Source organism: Thermobia domestica, chromosome 15, assembly GCF_964235325.1.
Source record: "Thermobia domestica chromosome 15, izTheDome1.hap1.1, whole genome shotgun sequence".
NCBI lineage: Eukaryota > Metazoa > Arthropoda > Insecta > Zygentoma > Lepismatidae > Thermobia > Thermobia domestica.
This window is the reverse complement of record NC_137468.1, coordinates 163704714-163727030: the sequence shown is the minus strand read 5'-3', so window position 1 is coordinate 163727030 and position 22317 is coordinate 163704714. Positions and strand designations below refer to the sequence as shown.

At 36.5% G+C, this 22317-nt stretch overlaps 1 long non-coding RNA gene across 2 annotated transcripts in view; it reads left to right on the top strand.

Annotated features, from left to right (window-relative positions):
* Positions 1-288: 288 nt before the first annotated feature.
* LOC145671945 (uncharacterized) overlaps positions 289-22317 on the top strand; it is a 45001-nt gene continuing 22972 nt past the window's right edge. The window contains exons 1-2 of one of the 2 annotated variants that reach the window (XR_014128593.1): positions 289-471; positions 2818-2993. This is a non-coding gene — a long non-coding RNA (uncharacterized LOC145671945). The remainder of the gene's footprint in view (positions 472-2817; positions 2994-22317) is intronic. The other variant, XR_014128594.1, reaches the window with a different exon arrangement.

Below are 22317 nucleotides of genomic sequence, written 5' to 3'. Positions count from 1 at the left end.
TCCTATAGTTACGTCAACGACAATATCCAATTAGGGACCTTCTTCCTATTATCTTTGTCTTTTACCAGAAGCAGTGTTAAGAGTTGGACGTAAAATTATCCTCATCTATATAAAAAGTGAGAAAGTAGAAAATTTGAAGAGTGACAACAAGAAAAAAATATTTTTAGGCTTTCACATCTTTGAAACAGTGAAATGGTGCAGTGGGAAAGTTGCTGTGCTCAATGGACATTGGATTTTTGCAGTGAGAGCAAATCTTTCACGTCAAGACGAGAGTGGTTGGGGTCAGCCATCTTCCCGGTTTCAGAAGTGTATGGCTGTGTAGTTCAGGACATAGAACATTCGTTTTTTGTATACACCGACGGAAGCTCTCAATCCTCGAGAGCTGGTGTAAAACAATTATATATGTTCCTAATAACCACTTGATAGAAAAAAAGGTATCTAATTTAAAATCTTTTGGAGAAGATTGACCAAGTAAGTGTGGTAGTGTTTACATTCTGACAAGATAGAAATTTTGTTTGATAGCTAACTTGGGAAAATTCTGTTTGGTTCAAACCTTCAAAATTGTGGTGTTTTGACAGTGGAAAATGGTGTTCGTTTTGAAAGAATTTAACATAATTATGTTGCACTAAGCTCCGTAGTTTTCCTCGGAATTGCTCATATAGAGATCCATGATGTGAATGTCATAGCACATTCAATGGGGGGGGGGGGGACTGTCATAGCGTCAGCAGTGATTGTCATAAGAATAACAAATGTATATACAAACCTGTACATAGATTAACCCAAAGGTTTAAAGAAAATTTTAGAGTTTATAATTGGAAGAAATTTTTTTTAACCTCGAAAGTACTGCTCGTGATGTAATTTAACTCTCTTTTATTTGCTTACATGTAAGAAACATAACCACTTCAGTTTAGAATCTTCCCGGCTCAAGTAGACAATATGGGTGCATTTTCTATAGTACCGGTAATACGAGACTTTCGTCAGTAGTTTGAATCTCGATCTGTATTTTGATACCCATCTGAAGTTTATAGCGTTTATTGAATAATTTTGGAAATTTCAAATTAGAAACGTTAATAGTAATCCAATGAATAATCTGATAACTAAACGTCCTTGTACGGTAACTGGAAAGATATTGTGCTATCATAAAATGAAAATGTCAGTATATATGTGATTGTCCGTAGGTTAAGTTAGTTTAGCTAAAGTAGGTTAGTTTAGGTTAAGATAGGTTAGGTATGTTAGGTTAGATGTAAGATATTTATTGTCTCTCAAGTAAGTTTTCGAAAAGGAAAATGTCAGTGCAAGTTGTAACATCATCACCATGTATGTAAATGTAAGATCATACGCGAAGACGAAGAAGTTAGCGGAGGACCGTGGAGCATGGAAGCTTCTCAGCTGCGGCAAGTGACCTGCCAGTAAGGGCAGAATACCTATGATGATGATGAGTTGTAACATGGTAGGTTGGGAAGACCGTGTTGAAGAATGAGGTAGCTAAGAAGGGCGTAAAATCCTCTGACCGGTCATCACCATGCAGAACTAACATTAACAGAAGAAAGGAGGGAAAATGCATAGAAATAGATTATCAGAAAATAAGAAGGAAAATATAATGCTATTGAAGCGTTGCTACCTCGATATGATTTTATTTTCAACTGTTTATTCTTATTTTTGTCATTGTCGACTTATAATACTAATATATGCTGATTAAGTAAGTTTGTTTTAAATTTCAAAAGTAAACAACCTATATTGCATGAGAATGTTCAAACAAAGACAATTTAATTTGTGAAGGTAATTTGTGAAGTTCAGTTCTGATAGGTATGCTGATTTATGGAGTTGATTAAAAAAAAAAAACATTTTCCTATAAACTTTATGTTATGAGAATTTCTCTTGATTATAGAAATAAAGTGAATAATCTGATAACTAAACGTCCTTGTACGGTAACTGGAAAGATATTGTGCTATCATAAAATGAAAATGTCAGTGTATATGTGATTGTCTGTAGGTTAAGTTAGTTTAGCTAAGGTAGGTTAGTGGATAGAATATTTGATTTTTCTTTCAAACAGAGAAATATTTTATTTAAATTTAAGTAGTTCAGAATAGAGTAATGTGCAGTGTGTATGAAATATTGATGAGGTTCAGAGCAGTGCCTGAACAATACACTCTCTAGAAAAATTGAATAGTACAGCTGTGAAGAAAACAAAAGAGGTGTTTTCCTAGTGTGACCGGAGACGAAAATAACCGAAACCTGAAGAAATTAATTATTTCAGTTTATAATCATTTTCCTTTTCCAAAATTCAGTTTGGAATATTATCTTTTTTTTCGTTGCGCTAAATTCAGTTTGGGATTGTATTGAAAGTATTTAATTTTGTCTGGTAGGGCCATTACAGATTAAATTTCAAGATTTCCATAGTCCTTATTGCCAACTCCACTGGGAGGTCGACTTCCTGTATCGGTAGTTTGTGGTTTGCGACCTTTTACTCGATGGGTAGCGGGTGGCGGACTGCAGACCTGGATGCCGAGCTGCGAGTTGAAATGGAAGAGGACCTGAAATCATATTCTTTGGGTAAATTTGAGTTCTATTTTCCGGAGACAACTGGGTTGGTGAATGGATAGGTGATTGTTGGTGGTATGCCTGCACCGGGTTCAGTAGGTTCGCGACCACCAGTCAGTGGTACATTTACACAGTCCACAGTCCGAAGGAAAGTGAACATCATTACATACATTTATTATTTTTATTAGTCATATTCATTTCATCATTATTTTATTTTTATTTTATTTTATAATTTTTTTTATTGTAAAAAGTATTCATTGTTATTATCAACTACAGGGATTTCACCAACTACAACTTCGTCATCTACTGGGAAGCTGGCATATTTATCATCAGTTTGTAGTGCTTCGTCCATCGGCTCTTCTGTTGAAAGTTTCAAAACTTCAAGGACTGTGTTGAAGTCAACCGCAGCCTTTTGAAGTTCATCCTTGTATACAATAACAACTTTTCTTACAGTAAGAAGCTCTTTATTAACGTTTAGCTTAGTGGAAGTACTCTGTTTTAGCATACGATTTTGATGTATTTTGTGTAGTCAACGGAGTCCGGATTGAAAGGATACATTCTTTATTGTTGACTGTGTACAGTGTAGCTGCTGTTTCTAGGACCTCTTCAATAAGTGATGCAAACTGAACTCTTGTAATGGAAGATAAATTATGTTCCATTAGATAGCTGCGGACAACGAATTTCCAATTTGTTTTTAACGCCTTACAGACGGATACATCACATGGTTGCAAGATATGCGTTGCATGAGGGTACAGGGCATACAATATCGTCCCTTTCCGGCATTAATGCAGTAAGCGACAATTTGAAAATTTTACAGGAGAGCCGAAAAACTAAAATTTTGATGGTTTTTCTTGTAAAACTTTTTTGTTTTCTGTACTATTTTCGTAAGAAAAATACAGCTAATATAATTAAACAAGCTCCGTCAAATAGAACAGTGACGTATATAATAGCTTCAATATATTCACTTATTTTGGCGCTTAATTCATTTTTGCTTACAAACTTTTTAACAAATCAATGCTTCAAACGACAATCATTCAAATGTATTAATGCATTAAGGCACACGGTGTCATGGTGAGATTGCGTTAAGCGACATTTAGGGAAAAAAATAAATAGTAATAAATTGCTGATTCGTTAATTGAAGAATGTATACTGATCGATAAAATACTGAACGCTTCTTGAAATAATGCTGCTTGAAATCAATTAGCCAAGAAAAATGCTTTGGACTACCTCTCCTTTATATGTAAAAATTAATCTAATATTCTGAATGTTTAAGTTAATAATAAGTGACACCATTACTTAATTTTCTCATTTATTTTTAGCGTTATTTTTCTAATTTCTTAAAGCTTAGAATATTGCAAATTATTACTGATTTGTTAAGCTTACTGATCAATGAAAATTTGCATCATACATTTACTAAATAAATGCAAATTGTCGAAACTTCAGAAAACTGTAACTTTATCAGACAACATGTTTCAATCTTGAATTTCTTCTTCGGTGTCCTCTTCATCTGTCTCAGGGAGGGTATCTTGTGCTTCTTCCGTGTGTGGCAACTGCTGGTAGAACCCGTGTAGATGCTTTGGTAGAATATGCTGATTACACAATTTGACAAGATCCTGGCCTTACTGATAGGGATGGCTGCCGCATAAAGTCTGTTTGGCTGCTTTTGTCTTGGTGGACGAAGTTTCAGTGAAAGATACACTGCGTCCTTAGTCACTGAATACTTCACTTTGGCAAATTCACTATTTTTTGAAAAAGCGACAACTCTCATTTTTGACAGCAAGAAAGGTTCCCCTGATTCATGTTTCTTAGCACTGAAGATTTGCTCTGCCAAAGTTGACCAATTTCTAAAAGAATCATGCTTCAATAATTCAACATTATATGAATGTGGCTTTGTTCTCGCCATTCTCATAACGGTAATCCACTCGGAAGGACTTTCATTTTTTTGATTATGAGATGCTTTCTCAATTTGACTATGCACACTGTCCACAGTCATATATGTGTGACCCGGTACCAAATAATTGATCTGGATTCGTTGCAAGTATTTGGAATTTTCAAGTTCATATTTCAACATGGCCTTAATATTTCTATTTTTGTTTTGGCCGGCACAGTTATCGCAATACAGGATTAAAGTTGAAACATTACCTAGTTCGTCCACTACATCTATATATCTCGAAAGAATGGAAGCGATTTCATTCGATCCTCGTTTACCTTCGCTCTCACTCTACACATGATTATATGCATTTCTGCTTTTTGATTCATATATCGAGAGATTGTATACGGAATACTTTCGTGTGTAGTATAAAAGCATGGAATCGCCATGAGGTACGCTCAAAACTTTCTGCAAACCGAAACTTGCGACAAGTGTTCCTTCCTGGTTACCCCTCAAACTCTGCTGTTTTTTTGAAACGAGCCTTAGTTGCTTCTTTACCTTCAATATGTCGGGTGTAATCAGCCTTCTCTTCTTGGGTTATGTCTGTCTTGTTGGTAAATGCGATACATTTCTGGCACTTGTCCTTTTTGGGTCTATGAAACCCAAGGTTGAATTTTGAGTTAAATATACCCCGAAAAACTCTTTCACTCACAGGTATATTTCCTTCTTCGTTCATTGCACGTGAGTAAATCGTATAGAGATAAGTGACGTTTTTGAGATCCTGGGGAAGATATAGTCGTGTTGTCTTATTTCCACAGTAGTGGTAAGGCACTGCAGGAAGTCTTTGAATGAATTCAACAACGAGCTTCACATCTCGCTCGGATGTCGCTTTGGGACGAACTGAGTGGCGTCCTCGACCATCAGGTTTTGCTGTGCCTTCAGTGGATTGTTTCCGTTTCTCAGCGAAATAATGTTAATGTCTTTCTCGATTCATTTCTAGAGTCCCCTCTTCATTCGGGTTTAAGGTCTCTTCCTCTACTACTGTCTCCTGGTGCTTGTTTGGGTTTTTCCTCCTTTCTTCGGTCTTCTTCTCATCTTCGTTTAGGATCCCTTCCACTGCTACTGTCTCCTGATGCTTCTTTTGTTTCTCCTTCCCTTCTTTAGTCTTTTTATCATTGTGGTTTAAAGTGTTTTCCACTGCTACAGTCTATTGAAGCTTGTTTGGGTTTTTCTTCCCTTCTTCAGTCTTCTCATCGTGGTTTAGAGTCTCTTCCACTGCTATTGTCCCCTGAAGCTTGTTTGGGTTTTCCTTCCCTTCTTCAGTCTTTTCCTGATTGTGGTTTAAAGTCTCTTCCACTGCTACTGTCACCTGATGCTTGTTTGGGTTTTTCTTCCCTTCTTCAGCCTTCTTCTCACCCGGGTTTAGGATATCTTCTACTGCTACTCAATTCTGATGCTTGTTTGGCTTTTTCTTCCCTTCTTCATTCTTCTTCTCATCCGGGTTTAGGATATTTTCCACTGCTACTCTCTTCTGAAGCTGGTTTGGGTTTTTCTTCCCTTCTTCAGCCTTCTTCTCATCCAACTTTAGTATCTCCCACTGCTACTTTCTCCTGATGCTTGTTTGGGTTTTCCTTCCCTTCTTCAGCCTTCTTCTCATCCGATTTTTGGGTATCTTCCACTGTACTCTCTTCTAATGCTAGTTTGTGTTTTCCTTCCTTTCTTTAGCCTTCTTCTCATCCTTATTTAGGACCTCTTCTACGAGTACTGCTGTGAGTAAGGCCCCAATTTTCATGATCTCACTCTTCGAACAGTTAACTATATTGGAATATGTCTCGTTTGGTACCCTCGGCTTCATGACTTGTTCTTCAACTTGCTGTTTGGTTAAATTTAAAATCTTCCTCCCACGGGAAAACTGAAAGCAGAAAAAAAATTACCCGACCTTAAAATGTGATAAAAGTAATATTTTTCGTGAGTGCAAAGTAATAGTTTTAAAAGCTTTGACTAATAGTACCTCCTGCCTATTAAATAAAGCTGACTTTTGAAGTTGGCAGAAATCTTACATCCATTAAATAAATTAGGTAGTTTTGATTTCCATTGACTTGAAATTTCAGCTATAAGTAGTAGACACATGGTAGTGTAAGTCGAAGCTTTAGGAGATTATTACTCTGCTATTTTTTTATCACGCTCTTTGAAATCGGTTTCATTTTTATGTAATTAACATTGACAATTTGTTACCTGGCCGGTGGGATAGGGGCAGCTTGACTGCCTGTCTGCCAAATAGCATTGGATAGGTCGAACGTGAGCACGAACCTTGTTCTAGCCGGTCTTCCAAACTGAGGATTTCCGTGATATTCCTCGGTCTTAACAGGCGAATGTCGGGACGGCACCTTCTGTAAGGCCAGAGCCGCTGGCTTTCCACATCCTTGCCCTCCATTCTTCTCCGGTCTGATCCTTAGTTTCCTAAAGGTCACAACTAATTCACATTGCTAATTAGTTACTAAAAGAAATATTTCTTAACATCTAGATTTTATATGTCCAGAACGATCATTACAATAGGAATAACCGCCATCAAATATCGATAACACATAACTTCCACGTCATGAGCAGGTAACAGAGAAGACGCGCACGGCTACCGAACATAATCGTACGCAGCTGATGCCAGTTATGGGCAAAAAAAAAATATGTGAGTAAATTTTGACTAGCGCAAACTGTTGGGGCACAAATAACTGCTGCCAGTACACCTGAGACAGTCGCATTTGTGGGATGTTCAAGCGCTACAGTGTTAAGGTTTTACCAACAGTGCTCATGACCGTCAGTCATCCGCCAAGCGATCACACTTGGATCAGGTACGTGCGGTGGGCAGAAAATGAACAACGAATAGCACTATCGTATCTCACCACAGGCGTATGACAATGGAGGAATTGACGCACCAGTACAATGTGGGCCAATAAATCCTACAACAAATTTCAATCATGACCATGTGACATACTTTACATCCGTTAGGGTATCATAGCCGTAGACCAACACTATTACAACAACACAGAAATAACATAAGGCTGACACGGACAAAAGCAAAGGGATCATTGGACTATGGATCAATGAAAGAAGGTTATCTGCAGTGGTAAGTCCCGCTTTTCACTGAACCATGTCGATGAGATTGCTGCAAACAGCATGAGTATACGTCTGTGGGTTGCAGCATGGTAATTCAATACGACGGTGACGGTGCTGTTTATTGTCTGGGTCTGGGAAGCGACGGACAGGTATTTCTTACTCGATTGCACTTTTCATGGAGCAAAATATTGCAACCCATATTGCCAAGTCCAAGAGAACAGCGCCATATTCTACTTAACCCATACTTCTGCACCGAAATATGAAACCTTAAAATGGATTATACGACGTTACACACTGTTATTGCAAGTAAAACAGCAGTAAGTAGCTATAACAATATTACCGTTTACTTCAGAAGTGAGGCTGAGAGCCTCTTACGTATATTTTTAAGATAGCAAAATTGCTGCAAGGATAAGTATTTGTTCTTAGCAGGTAAATAGAACTGCAACAAATACTGGAAATCATTGATATCATTACATCAAAATTGTTTCAAGCGACTCAGAATCAACTCCAAGCTGGCGCTTACTACACTTTTGCCGTGAAATATTGTAATAATCATGTTCATACCACATTTATTTGTTCCAAGTACGAAAATAATTTGGTGTTTGAAACAATCTAGATTAGAATTCAGTTTCTTTGTTTCATCAGAAACATTTATACAGTAAATACATACGACTGAGTGTTACATACGACATTTTTGCCTTCAGTAAGTCTAATTACACCCGTGTAAGCGACATAGCTATCTCGGTAACGGTTAAAGATAGAAACATGGCGATTAGACCATTCGATGCGCCTTAAAATTCTGAGCCAAAAACTATAAAAAAGTCAATTTCGAAAAAAATGTCGCTTACTGCGTTAATGCCGGAAAGGGACGATAATATGATCTCATTGTTGGTACAAAATTTGCTTACTTCATAAGTTAAGTGAGTTTAGTGACCATTGGTAAAAAAAAAATTATAGATTTAGGTAAATCGTGATCTAATAGCCATTTATTGAAACCATTGGCGACTCACTCAAAGAATGTCTTGCTAATCATCCAGCTAGATTCGGATTGTCCTGTCACAATCGATAAGAGAATATTAGGCACAATATCTGTGTACTCGCGACTTGTATGGATAAACAATCATTGGAGCAACTGTTTATCCCGAAGCATGAAATGTTCCTAGAAAAGTAAGAATTTCCTTTCCTTATCTTGAACCTTACAAATATTCTTCCAGCCTTTTGGTCCCAAAATTTTCCCAGATGATTGGCACAATTGAAAAGAAGGTTCATACGCGTTAAAAAATTCTACGTGGATTTTCTAAAATACAACAACACACTGAGCAAAGCACAAAACACACAAACTGTTACGTGATTGTGTGTTTTGTTACATATTATCACATAGCCTTGCTCAGTGTGTTGTTGTGTTTTAATACAAAATGGAAACAAGGCCTGTAGAATAAAACAGATTGTTCTTGCTGGTGAGGTAGGCCTGAAGATCATAGCACGTATGCTAGCCATTAGACCAGCGAGGAAGGCTTCTTGTTCTCATGTAAAAAATTGGATTCACGTTGAAAGAGAAGATTGTTAGAAAAAGAAACTTTCAACTAATGTAACTGAATAAATTCCAGTCAGCAAAACGCGAAACACAGTATGAAACAGTTTGGTCGATAGGTGGAAAGAAATATTCCAATAGCCGACCAACATAAGGAACAGGCGGTCGAGTTTCAGAATATGTCACGAAATCGAAAATTGTATATATGTATGTTTAAAAACAGACCTTAATGCTAAACGTAGAATACAATTTGAAGCAATTTGACCAACTCTTAAATAATCCAATAATCGACCATCCTTGGACGAAAATTGGTTTGTATGGGACAGAAAAATGCCAAATTCCGACCATATTTTAACGCGTATTTTTTCATTTAATACTTTCCAGTTGTTGACAAATTATGCTGATACAGCTTCTAGACGAACTTAGTTAAGTAACAAACACATTTGTTACCTTACGTACTATCTACATCCTCAGAAAAACGAAAAATATCAGGAGCACAAAATTCTCATTACACGCTGTCGTAAACTGCGCACTTGAGTCGTTATCCTGTTGATTCGTCGAAATTTATTGGTCAAAGATGACCAGCTAGGTAAGGGAGAGTGAAACAATGAATGTCATTCACTAGTAGTATATGATTCAAGCTTTATCTTGAATAACTTTTCGCTCCAGAAGACCGTCAGATATATTTTATATACACAATAGTAAGCAAAAATGGTCGACTATTGGATGGCGGTTGACTAGTTGTGAACTCACCCTGATCATTAACATCATAGATATTCTGCCATTATTGATAGATCACTTGCTGCAACTGAAAAGCTTCCATGCTTCAAGGTTTCTCGCTAACCTCTTTGTCTTCACGTACGATTTTTCTGTTTTAATATCGTCCATCCCTCCCTCTCTTTTCTGCCATCATATCTTCTAGCACGTCCCTCATGATACGGTTCCTTCTTAACCAATGTCCCAACCAGTTTCTCTTCCTCTTCTTAATAATATCTAAAATTGTTCTTTTCTCCCCCATCATTTCTAACACCCACTCATTCGTTTTACGCTCGACCCAGCTAATTCTTTCCATTCTTCTCCACACCCACATTTCGTAAGCTTCCGAAATAAAAGAAGTGCTTAGAAAGAAATAAAAAATAAGAATGCAAATAACAGGGTATAAAATTCCAGAGAACATCTCTTCGAAATTCCAGAAGAAGGTACACTCATGTCCAAAATTATTGTCGCATGTCTATAAATATATTGTTGTAGGAATATAATTCAATAACGAATTCGCCCGGTATTTCTTATAATGTTAGTATGTGTATAAATCGGCATAGACATGTATGTGGAAAATTTCATGTCAAAAGAGCAATAAATAAGAACAATAAAACGAAAATAAAACCTTCTTGTCCACTTAGAAACATTTTGTTTTACTCATTCTAATTTTCGTATTTATAATTCTTTTCTTATGAAATTTACCACAAATATACATTTCCCGATTATACACATAGTATCAGTATTAAAAGTATTCTGCAAAATCATTATCAAATTATATTGTTACAAGAAGATAGTTATAGATATGCGACAATCATTATGGACATGAGTGTACATCATCCTGGCGATTCAAAACACTATTCTTTACGTTAGAGTTACAGGTGTGTGTGTGTACCTAGTCTAGAGAAAAATACGAAACCATTAATAAAAATAATGCCTTCTGTTCGTTGTCTAGAATGTAAAAAAATATTTGATCTAAGTACTATTCAATTATGCTTAATATTATTCATATTAATTACTCTACCAGTCGACAGGTCATTTGACTATTTTTTTTCTTAGGCTCAAATCAAAAAATGTTCCTTCCACGTTTGTCGGTCTTCAACTTCCTCTTTTAACTACTAATATTTTCTTCTGTTTTTCAAAACATCAATCAGTTGTGTTCTTTTCCTTCTTACCCATTGCTTTCCTTTCATCTTTCACTCTATGGCGTTATGAAAAAGATTATTTCTTTGCAAAATGTGCTCAATCCAATTTTCCTTCCTACGAAGAGTGCTGGCTAAAATCATTCTCTTCTCTCCTACTCATCTTCGTTTGCTACTCTCTCCGTCAAGTTTCTCCTTCTTTCTCCAACACCACATTTCAAAGAATTTCTTTACTAACTTCTGTAATGTCCAAGTTTTAGAATCATACAATGCAATACTTTATATATATCAGTTGAGCAGCTTTTTTCTTTAAACGTATTAATTAAGAGTGATCTTCTCTTGTTGAGTGCCTCTTTGTCTAGGACAATTCTTAACCTTATCTCTTCGGTGCAGTAAGTCTCTCTCTTCAACAACTTCCGCAGATGTTGGAAATTATCGACCTCTTCAAGCTCTCTTTTCCTACTGTTATTCGTAAAAGCGTGTTTCCACGGAATATTCTCATGATTTTCGGCTTTTCCATATTGCATATTGATTTGCATATCGTTTCCCAGTGTTAACTATTTCATCCACGATCTCCTGTAGTCTTTCATTAGTTCTAGCTATAATAACCGTGTCATTCGCATACCGGACTTGTTAATGATCTGCTCTCTAACCTTGAAATCTCAAACTTCCATTAATGCTTCCTTTATTAAGCATTCAATGTAAACATTGAATAATCGGGGCGGTATATTTCGTTACTGTTTCTTTTCATTAATTTTATTTGTTAATTTTTCCAATTATGCCTGAATGTTATTGATTTTATTGCAATGTTACATAATTCTCAAAATGTTTCTATTGTGCTGATAGTCTCTCTGTCTGCACCAAGGATCTTATAAAATAGAGGATCTGCCCATATGTATCTTCATGCTATTAAATGAATGAAGCCAAAAAACAATCGAGCATCGGCACGTCTGATTGGTTACTCTCGTTTCCGCCATCGTCTGATTGGCTACTTTCGTTTCCGCCATGATTCTTGGCTCAAAACATTGCGATCCTATTGGGCGGAGTGGGGAGAGTAGGGGTGGTGAAACTGTGACGTATGGCTTCAAGATTTTGTTGTAAGGGCAGATCCTCTATTTTATAATATCCTTGGTCTCCACCACATAAGAATTGGACACTAGGCTTTGATGCTTTGAAATTAGTTCCAGTTTTGTTCTTCTTTTAATTATGATTTTATACAGGATGATTCTTTTAAAACTTACAGTTTTCATTTGGGCCTAGAATTTCTAACTGAAGTCCGATTTTCATGCGGCTTGTGGCAAATGATCAAGGAAGGATGGGAAATTTATTGGACTATGTGTACTGGTTTAAATTTGTCCGAGGTAATATCGATCACGCCTCAAGAAAAACAGCGAATTTTCGCCAGTGTAACTTACAATTGGAATGAGGTTTTAGATTTTTTAAGGGGAATTGCAGAATACAAATTAAGTGTTACTTAGAATACAAATTAAGTGTTAGTAGTAACACCGATAAATCACATGTTGATAGCTATAGCCGGTTTCTTGAAACAAACGACGGAGAAATTTCTTGGGCGATCTAAGGAGTCGATAACTGACATCTTCCACAACAGGGGTCTGATGCGTCCCTGTCTCACTCAGAAGCGATCTTGTCTCTTCCAATTTATTTACTAGTTATCACATGTTCCTGTCTGGGGCAGAACGTGAATGAAATTTGTTTCTGAATGCCCTTTGCATAGCAAGAACAAATTCCGTTCTCCAAAACTTTAAACGACAAACTGGTGTTGTTCCAAAGAATACACTATTCTCTCTGTTTCCTGATCATACTCACACAGTAGCACAGAATAGTACAGCACCATTCCCAATACAGAGGCCCAGTTTCCTGCTTCTTCTTGACCTTAGTAAGGTTGCCATCTAACGAAAAAGACTCAAATCTCCACACCACACCACATCTCCTTCCAATTGTAAGGTACACTGCCGTGATCGATATTAACTCGGATTAATTTAAACCAATAAATATAGTTTCATAAACCTCCCATTCTTCCTTGATTATTTGCCACAAACCGCATGAAAATCGGACTTCAGTTAGAAATTCTAGACCCAAATGAAATCCGTGAGTTTTAAAAGTATCACCCTATATAAAAGCACGCGCAATGTTTATTAAACAGTAAGATTTCCTTAAAATATTTTGTTTCGGAATAATTAGTTGTTAATTTTGATTATTTAGCACAAAGACACCGGAAAATAGTAATTAAGTGTGCTTAAGGTCATTATTCGTTGAAGTGATCTTGAAGCTGTTTTATTTTGCCTTATTAGTTGACATTTATAGTAAAATGAACAGTTTAAACTAAATTTCTTTGGTCCATTTCCTTTGATGAACTAGATTATTATTCGTTTAACAGATCATGCTCAACTGAATATTCGAATTCCACTCAGTGTTCATAGTTTGAGAGAAATTTCACTAATCTAGAGAAATTTCATAGGTAAATTTAGCAAAAAGGAAAAAAGGAAATTTTTCTATAAAACGTGAAAAATCCAGGGAACTTCACTAGTTGACTGATTGCTTAATGTTTTCTTTATTCTTCAGAAATAAACCATTACAGCAGCAATATTTTGTGGTGCTGAAAGTAGCATAATTTGCATTCATTGTTGGCTGGATGGGAGCACGGTGGCTCAGTGGTAGAGCGCTTACTTCTGCTGCCTGAGAAATTTCTCTAATCTAGGGAAATTTTATAGATAATTTAGCAAAAAGGGAAAAAGGAAATTTTTCAATAAAACGTGAAAAATCCAGGGAAATTCACTAGCTGACTGATTGCTTAATGTTTTCTTTATTCTTCAGAAATAAACCATTACAGCAGCAATATTTTGTGCTGCTGAATGTAACATAATTTGCATTTATTGTTGGCTGGATGGGAGCACGGTGGTTCAGTAGTAGAGCGCTTACTTCTGCTGCCTGAGAAATTTCTCTAATCTAGGGAAATTTTATAGATAATTTAGCAAAAAGGGAAAAAGGAAATTTTTCAATAAAACGTGAAAAATCCAGGGAAATTCACTAGCTGACTGATTGCTTAATGTTTTCTTTATTCTTCAGAAATAAACCATTACAGCAGCAATATTTTGTGGTGCTGAAAGTAGCATAATTTGCATTCATTGTTGGCTGGATGGGAGCACGGTGGCTCAGTGGTAGAGCGCTTACTTCTGCTGCCTGAGAAATTTCTCTAATCTAGGGAAATTTTATAGATAATTTAGCAAAAAGGGAAAAAGGAAATTTTTCAATAAAACGTGAAAAATCCAGGGAAATTCACTAGCTGACTGATTGCTTAATGTTTTCTTTATTCTTCAGAAATAAACCATTACAGCAGCAATATTTTGTGGTGCTGAAAGTAACATAATTTGCATTTATTGTTGGCTGGATGGGAGCACGGTGGTTCAGTAGTAGAGCGCTTACTTCTGCTGCGTGGAGTCCATGGTTCGATACCCGATCAAGTAAGATTGTGGTAAACAACATCGTGTCCGTGGATTTTCTCGAGGTACTCCCGTTTCCTCCCACTTTCTCATTCTTCCATCATCGTCTCCCTTACCCTAAATGCATAATCGTGGGACGTTAAACTGGTTGGGTGAATAAAAAGGTTTCATTTCACTTTGTTGGCTGGGTGTCTCGTGTGTATACTTTTGTTTTTAAAAAGGTGATTGAAAAGTAAACTAAAAAAATAGAAGCAAAAAGCAAATGAATAAAACCAATGTGATTGTCACTTCCTTTAAAATAGCTAAATTAATCTTGTCACAACTTCTGTAATAGGAATTGGACATACAACAAACTAGGGAAAATTTGATAAGAAAAGGGAAAATTTTGTGTCAGTCGAGGGAAATTTCTTAAAGAAACCTACGAACACTGAGTCCAGGATAAAATCTATGAATACTTAAGCGAATGTATTGTGTACGACAGTAATACCACATGAGTTGTGAGGTGTATTAAGGGACTTATACAGGGTGACCACAAGGTCCCGTTACCCCTGAAAATAAGTAACATAAACCACTAAACGTACGTAAAAACTAACGGAAAGAACTGAATGACATGAACAACAATGCTTTCGAGAAATTTTTATTGCGATAGGAAACATGAAGTGTCCAAAGGGTCAGTCTGTCTACCATTATTCTCATGACAAAAAATAATACACCGCCAGGTTCTGTGTGATATTTTGCGAAGCATTGCAGGTGTAACTTGAGTCAAAGCCTATTTCACAGCTTCTCTCACTTCTGCAAGTGGTATCGTAACGGTTTTGTGCAACGATGTATAAAGGGGTAACGGGAAAATTTACATCAGCATTTATCAAGGGCACTTTGTGGGCATCCTGTATTATAAGCCTAACCGTTCTTGTAGAGCAAATATAATAAATTTAATCATGTGATGTGTAGATATAAATAATGGGCACAGAAGAAATTTAATGAACCATTAAGAATAACCAAATAGTAATGTATTTTACTAATTAGATGTAGTCATTCAGTGCTGCAATGTAAACATAAGCGTGAAAGGTTATTCAATTTGCCTGAATATCATAATTAAATGGATGCTGGTTTACTTTTGGCACACCTTATTTTGAATAATTTACACGTAAAATTCAATACAATTTTCATGATTTATAAAAAGCAATTTCTGCAGGCGATAGTATTAAATACAAAGTAATACAGCTTTATTGTAAGTTTTTAAGTGTAGGGTTACTAGTATAAAATCATTATAAGTACTTTATGATGTATAAAATTAGTGAGTGCATATGAAAGATGTCTGTATTAGATACTATTTTCAACCGGTGGTGTATTTCAGCACAGTGTACAGAAACTGTATTTTATGTCTACAAGTGGAGCGAGCGCTACTAATATGGAACCACTTGACAAGTGCTATTGAAACTCGCATCATTGCCACTTGTTTTCACTAACCTCGCTTACGCTCATACTCATCGTCGCTGACGCGCCTGCTACATTTGAACACACGCACTCCTACTACCGCTAGGCCCATCAACTTCACCCTGTCCCGACTTGGTTAGATAGCTTTCGTTTTTTAAGTGGCTACATAGGACAGGTTGCTTTGTGTTTTTTGCACTGTAGTTTTCATGCCGTACATCCGGACGCCGTATTTAGAAGCAAATCACACAAGAATTGTAATTATTCAACAACTATTTCTGATGGCCCCCTGAATTTTATCTATGCCAAGTGCGATATTTTCATGTCACCCAGTGCAAATCATTTAGAAGACAACAAGAAAGAAATTAGTGGAAAAATGATAATTTTTTAACAATTATTTCGAGTCTTGTGCCAAAAGCACACTCGCAGGAGTTTATGAATAGGCCTACTGAAAGGAATGTATTGTGTACAACAGTAACACCGCATAGGTTGTGAAGTGTAATACACGACTAATATTATAAACCTAATCACTCTTGCAGAGCAACTATAATGTATTTAATAATGTGATGTATATAAATAATGTGCAGAGAAGAAGTTTAATGAAGTATTAAGAATAACCGAATAGTACTGTAAGCCTACTTCACTAATTAGATGAAGTCATCCACTGCTCCAATGTCAATATAACCGTGAAGGGTTATTCAATTTGCTTGAGTTTCATAATAAAATTATCTAAACATGTTGAAATATGGTTTTATTTAAGTATTCGAATATTAAACAAATAACATTGATTATTGCTAGTTGTTGGTTCAACATCTCTCTTCTCATGTATATCAAATATTTATCAGCTTAATGTCATCTCTTTACTTGTGTCTCCGATCAGATGCCTTATTCTACTGTACCGTAGCTGCAGATGCGTAGCTGTGTGACGGGACTTCGAGGGACGACTGATGGTAGATTTTCACATGACAGTTGAATACATTCTTGTCTGACTCCTTTCCCAACCTCTACGCTATTGGTTTTTCCTTGATTCAAGTTTTGGCGTGGGAGATCCGGGTTCGATTTGCGGCAGAAGCTCACGTGGTTCGGATCCCACATTAAGCTGTAGCTCCATGTATCATATAATCTAGCTGCTTAAATGAACCGTGAACTCAAAATCCAATCCAATCCAATCTTAGATTCAAGCGCAACTTCACTCTGTCCTGTGTATAGTTTGTGAATGACACCTTGGTTTCCTAAGTTGACTCCCGATTTCTCTAGAAGTTTGGCCCGATTGACCCGGTCGAAAGCACAAAAACAATTCTTCCCTTTCGACGAGAACTCGTTCTGAAATAATTCTCATCAACACAATAGTATATCTGGTGACTTTTTCTTTCCGGAATTTATCTTCCTCCAACATCTCATCTATTTTATTTTCCAGACGCCTGTTCACTACGAGGGCTATAACCTTTCTAATGTAGGAAATAAAGCTAATCATCAGTAGCGGATCTAGAAGGAGACATTTCAAAGAGATGAGCTGACATTTGAAAAAAAAAAAAAAATATAACTTTATAATGGGATGGCAACACTGTTCACTAGGTGGTATTATTTTATACATGAAACGATGTCCCCCTCCTTATGGTTGCTTCGTGCCAAGTTTCGCCTTTCTTCCTCTTTTGCTGTCTCTGTTATCACGGATGTTCCAGATAAATTGGACGGACTCAGGGTAAAAGGTAACAAGTCATTTTTATTCATTTTTCAGCAGAGTGTAAATTATTTACCTTTTAGGTCCTCGTCTGGATATGTGAATTGCACTATATGGCAACGTCGCAGATAAAGAACTAGAGAGAAAATCTACCAGTCTACTAAATAGTTGCATCGATTATTTTCAGACAGAAGTTAAAGTCGATATACGTTGACATTAGCACCACTTATTAGAATCACAATCGATGTAATTGCTTGACGGAATCGTAGGGTAATGTAAGGGTTACAAGTTAATCTACAACGTAGGTATACTCATGTCCAAAATGATTGTCGCATATCTATAACTGTCTTCTTGTAAGAATATAATTTCATAATGATTTTGCAGGGTACTTTTAATACTGGTACTATGCGTATAATCGGGAAATGTATATTTGTGGTAAATTTCATAGGAAAAGAATTATAAATACGAAAATTAGAATGAGTAAAACAAAATGTCGCTAAATGGACAAGAAAGTTTTCTTTTTGTTTTATTGTTCTTCTTTACTGCTCTTTTGACATGATATTTGCCACATACATGTCTTTCCCGATAATACACATACCAACATTTAAGAAATAACAGGGCGAATTCGTTATCAAATTATATTCCTACAATGACATATTTATAGACATGCAACAATAATTTTGGACATGAGTGTGCATAGTGAAATTTTGATTCCCGTTAGAAGTTAAAGGAGGCTGCAGAGGAAATACGATTATATAGCATTTTCGTTTTATTTTGACTTGAAGAATAGCATTCTGTTGTCCGTGGGACCCTTGCTTAATGATAGAATGTTTCTCTTTTGACTTCAAACAACTGTGATAAATTTCCCCTTGAAAACTCGACTTGTGTTTAGCTTCCTCTTTGCTTCTCAATAATGCATACACATCCACTATGGACTAGACGCCACACTACTGAAAAGCTGGCCGTACAATTGACGACAAAAAAGTCATGTGCATTTCGACATTTCACAGCATTTGGACTTTCAAAACACAAGATCTCAGTTCAATATTCGGAAATTATATAACTAGTGAAAACACGGGAGTAGGTCAGCACTCCCTTTTCTGTATCTTTATTGATTGAAGTTTGGGGTAAAAAGTTCATAAATGTCAGCTGATGTCTCATCCTTTCCTTTTATGGCGAAGACTTACGCTAGATCTTTCTCGTCTGCGATCTTGGAACATCTTCCATATTTTTCATTATCGATATATACATAACTATACTCAAAGATGGAATCTGCAGTATTTAACAGAATAATGCACAATCAGTGAAACAAATAAATGTTCTATAAATTAAAGTTTAGGTGCGATATTTTATAAATGAAGTATTAGAAACTGGAAGCATCGTTACGACGACTTCGTTCACGAATAGTGCTTCTAATTCAGTACAACAATGCTTTACCTGACACTAATATAATGACAATAAAAAGTTATAGCGCTTTGGTTTAATTGTCATTCCTCATCCTGCATATAGTTTAGATGTGGCTCCATCAGATTTTCATCTTTGTCTGAAGCTGAAGGACCCTAAGAAGACTTCATTTTGATGTTGACGATACAGTGAAGCAAGAAGTCAGGCTGTGGTTTCGTCACCAAAATTAATAATTTTACAATGAGTTAATGAAACTCGTCAGAAGTCGGCATATATATGTTGATTGCCAGGGTGGTGATGTAGAAAAATAATGACTGAGCTCTGTAGATTAAAGTAGATGTGCTACTAGTGTATATGCATTGTTTTATACGGATACCTGTAACTGTTTTCACATTACTTTTCAGCATGCGCTGGTATTGATACAAACTTAACGTGATCATAAATAGCCAAGTAAAAGCTGTTAGGGCATGTTAGGTGGAGGTAATATAGCGTATGATAGTTTGTAATCACAATATTTCAGCTCCTTTTATTTGTTTATTTTAGATGTGGTGGGCACAAATGAAAATAGGTTAACTGTTGTGGTTTTGCATATGGCGCTTAAGATTACACTTGAGATATTTAACCTCCTGCAGCGAATCAAGTTTATCAATGTGTTTGTCACCATTTATCAATGTTTACTATAGAGATGAAACTGCCGACGTCCACAGTCATAGATAATACAAATTAGGATAGTACACGTGCTGTAAGAACTCCACTGGCCAATATACATATGCACACTCGACTGCAATAATCCGGTACGGAATCAAAAGTATCATTGCGAAAGAAATGAGATTGTATTCATGCTGCATGTCTCAGACATTGCGTAGGAATCTAGGAGTCTGGATCTAGAAACGCCGTAAAGGGCACTTCCCAACTCTGTAGCTACGCTGGAACAGGGTTATGAAAGCATATTTTATGATTCATACCACGGACGGAAATATATTTACTTTTGAGGAATTCTTGAACGTCCAAAATGACCCAGTGTACATACGATATCATCTAAAGAAGCCCCTGTGGTAGTTCTCAAAGTGCATCCCGGCATGGTGTTCTTGAAGATGTCATATCATGGAATCATGAACCTCAACTTCTGCAAAACTGGAGTGAAAATGCATGCTGTGAAGCATCAGTCTGATGTTCTGATAGCTGTTGTTTTACCTCTCAGTCACACCTCCTTTGCCAAATCCACTGAGTCTTACAACAGGATTAATCTCCGTTTCCTAAGTAGATCCATTTCTCAATCTCTTGGACTATGATCCGTGATCAAAATTGGAGGCCAAGATGTGCTCGAGGTAACACATGATATTCCGTCCCTGAAACGCTCCCTTGTATATACAAGCAGGAGCAGCGTTTCCTTTAGAAGCGTAACTGCTGCGTACGTGTTCAGGAGTCTGTGTGAAGCTCACACTGTGAGTACTTGCGGCGTACTGTATCTGCCGATTGTGCACCATACTGTAGCCAATAAATCTTTGTGAAGAAGATACCTATTCTTGTGTATACCACTCACCGACATGTACAGTCAGTCCACGAGTTGTCAATTCAATATATGCAAATTCAGTTTCGTAAGAAGTTGCCAATATAAGTAAAGCTTACGAATGGCACTTACATCTGAAATAAGAAATAGAATTAAATTTCTAAATTCTATCTTGTGAGCCATCTAGTGAGCGAGACAGGAACAACTGCTAATTTGGCGTAATTTGTCGATTTTTCATACTTGTTTACGAAAATGGTTATGGTAAAAGAAATTCGATTTACGTAAATTTCGAATTGCGCAAAGCCCTTGAACGATCAATTTAAGTGAGGGCTGGCTGCATATCAAAACCTTTGTCCGCCATTCGTCATTAAAAATTTTATCAAATTTTACTGACATCTTGTTCACATTGTAAACAGATTGAAATGAAATCTTTGAATATAACGTTTCCACGGGTATGCCGGCTAGGCTAAAGGAGATGGTGATGATGAGAAATGAATGAAATAGTGGAATGAAGAAAGTGAGAGGGAACGGGAGAATCCAGAGGAAACCCACGCACACGGTGTTTGTGCACCTCAAAGTCCATTTGGCATGAACTGGGATCGAACCAAGGACCCCATGCACCAGAGGTAAACGCTATACTACTGAGCCTCCGCTGGCCCTAAACAAAGATTGAGAACCCTCGGTTGGGAACCACTGTTATACAGTGAATTGGTAAAGTATTTCATAATTTCAAAAGCATTATGAATAATAAGTCAAGTTAATGCAACGTATGGTTTTTTAATACTTTTTAAAACTCAAAATAAAAATGACAAATTTATCGCAGATTATACCATCTAATATGGATGAAGTTACGGAAAACAATTATTAATTTGTTGTCTTCGTTTTTTGTTTGGGTGTTTATCTAAACATACGAAAGGAAACGTATGGTACTTCAATAAATCTTTTAAACTGTTTCTCAGCATGCTTTTCCAGTTTCATTCTTTTCAACGCTTTTACGATTCTCATATTTTCAACCAGTTCCCATCCTATTCTTGGCCCTCTTTCAGATTCTTCTTCGAAATTTCGTTTTCTTTTCCAAAATTAAATTACTTTCTTCATTTCCTGGGCATCCACATGTGTTTACAATTCATTTCAATAATCTGGATATGAATTTACAAAGTCTTCCTTAAATACATCAAACAATGACAGAAGTTGTAAAACTTCTTTACACAACAATATTATACAAGAAAGCTGCTATACAATTAAAACTTAACACAACACATGTTATGGTCCACTTGTGGTAGCCTCATTAGTAAAGAAAGTAGTATTTCATATTAAGCATAGAATATTCGGTTGGTTCAATAATTTCTAACAGAACTGTTGAATCCATTCTCACCAAGTTAACTTCCCAGTCAAATTCTTATACATACTGAGCTGCATTATTGTTGTACAAGTAGCCGAAAAGTTTTGTAAATATTTTCCATTTCTCCTAAAGTCCATTATGTGAGCCAAGGCACGGCAGCTATATTCATAATTTTCTTTCTTTTTTTTTTTTCATCTTCCAAAGTGATTAACAGTGCAATCTGATCTTTGGTATAGGGGTTCTATTATTACTGATGTCGGCGTAGTTAACATTGGCCAAAGATTCTCCCCTATTGGAGGCGTCTCTAGTTCTTCTGGACGGCTCTCATCGTATAACAAGCGTTTCCTCAACGACAACCACCACGACAGCAACACAGCAGTCTTTTCCACCATGGTCTCTTCTGTCTTTTCTTCTGGCGTGAACTTAAGCTTTCTCTACTGGAGTTGAAGATTATTCCGTCAAATTCAGATTCTGGGATCTCGCTCAAATCATCTTCTGATAATTGGTTAATATCATCATCTGATCCAATGGTAG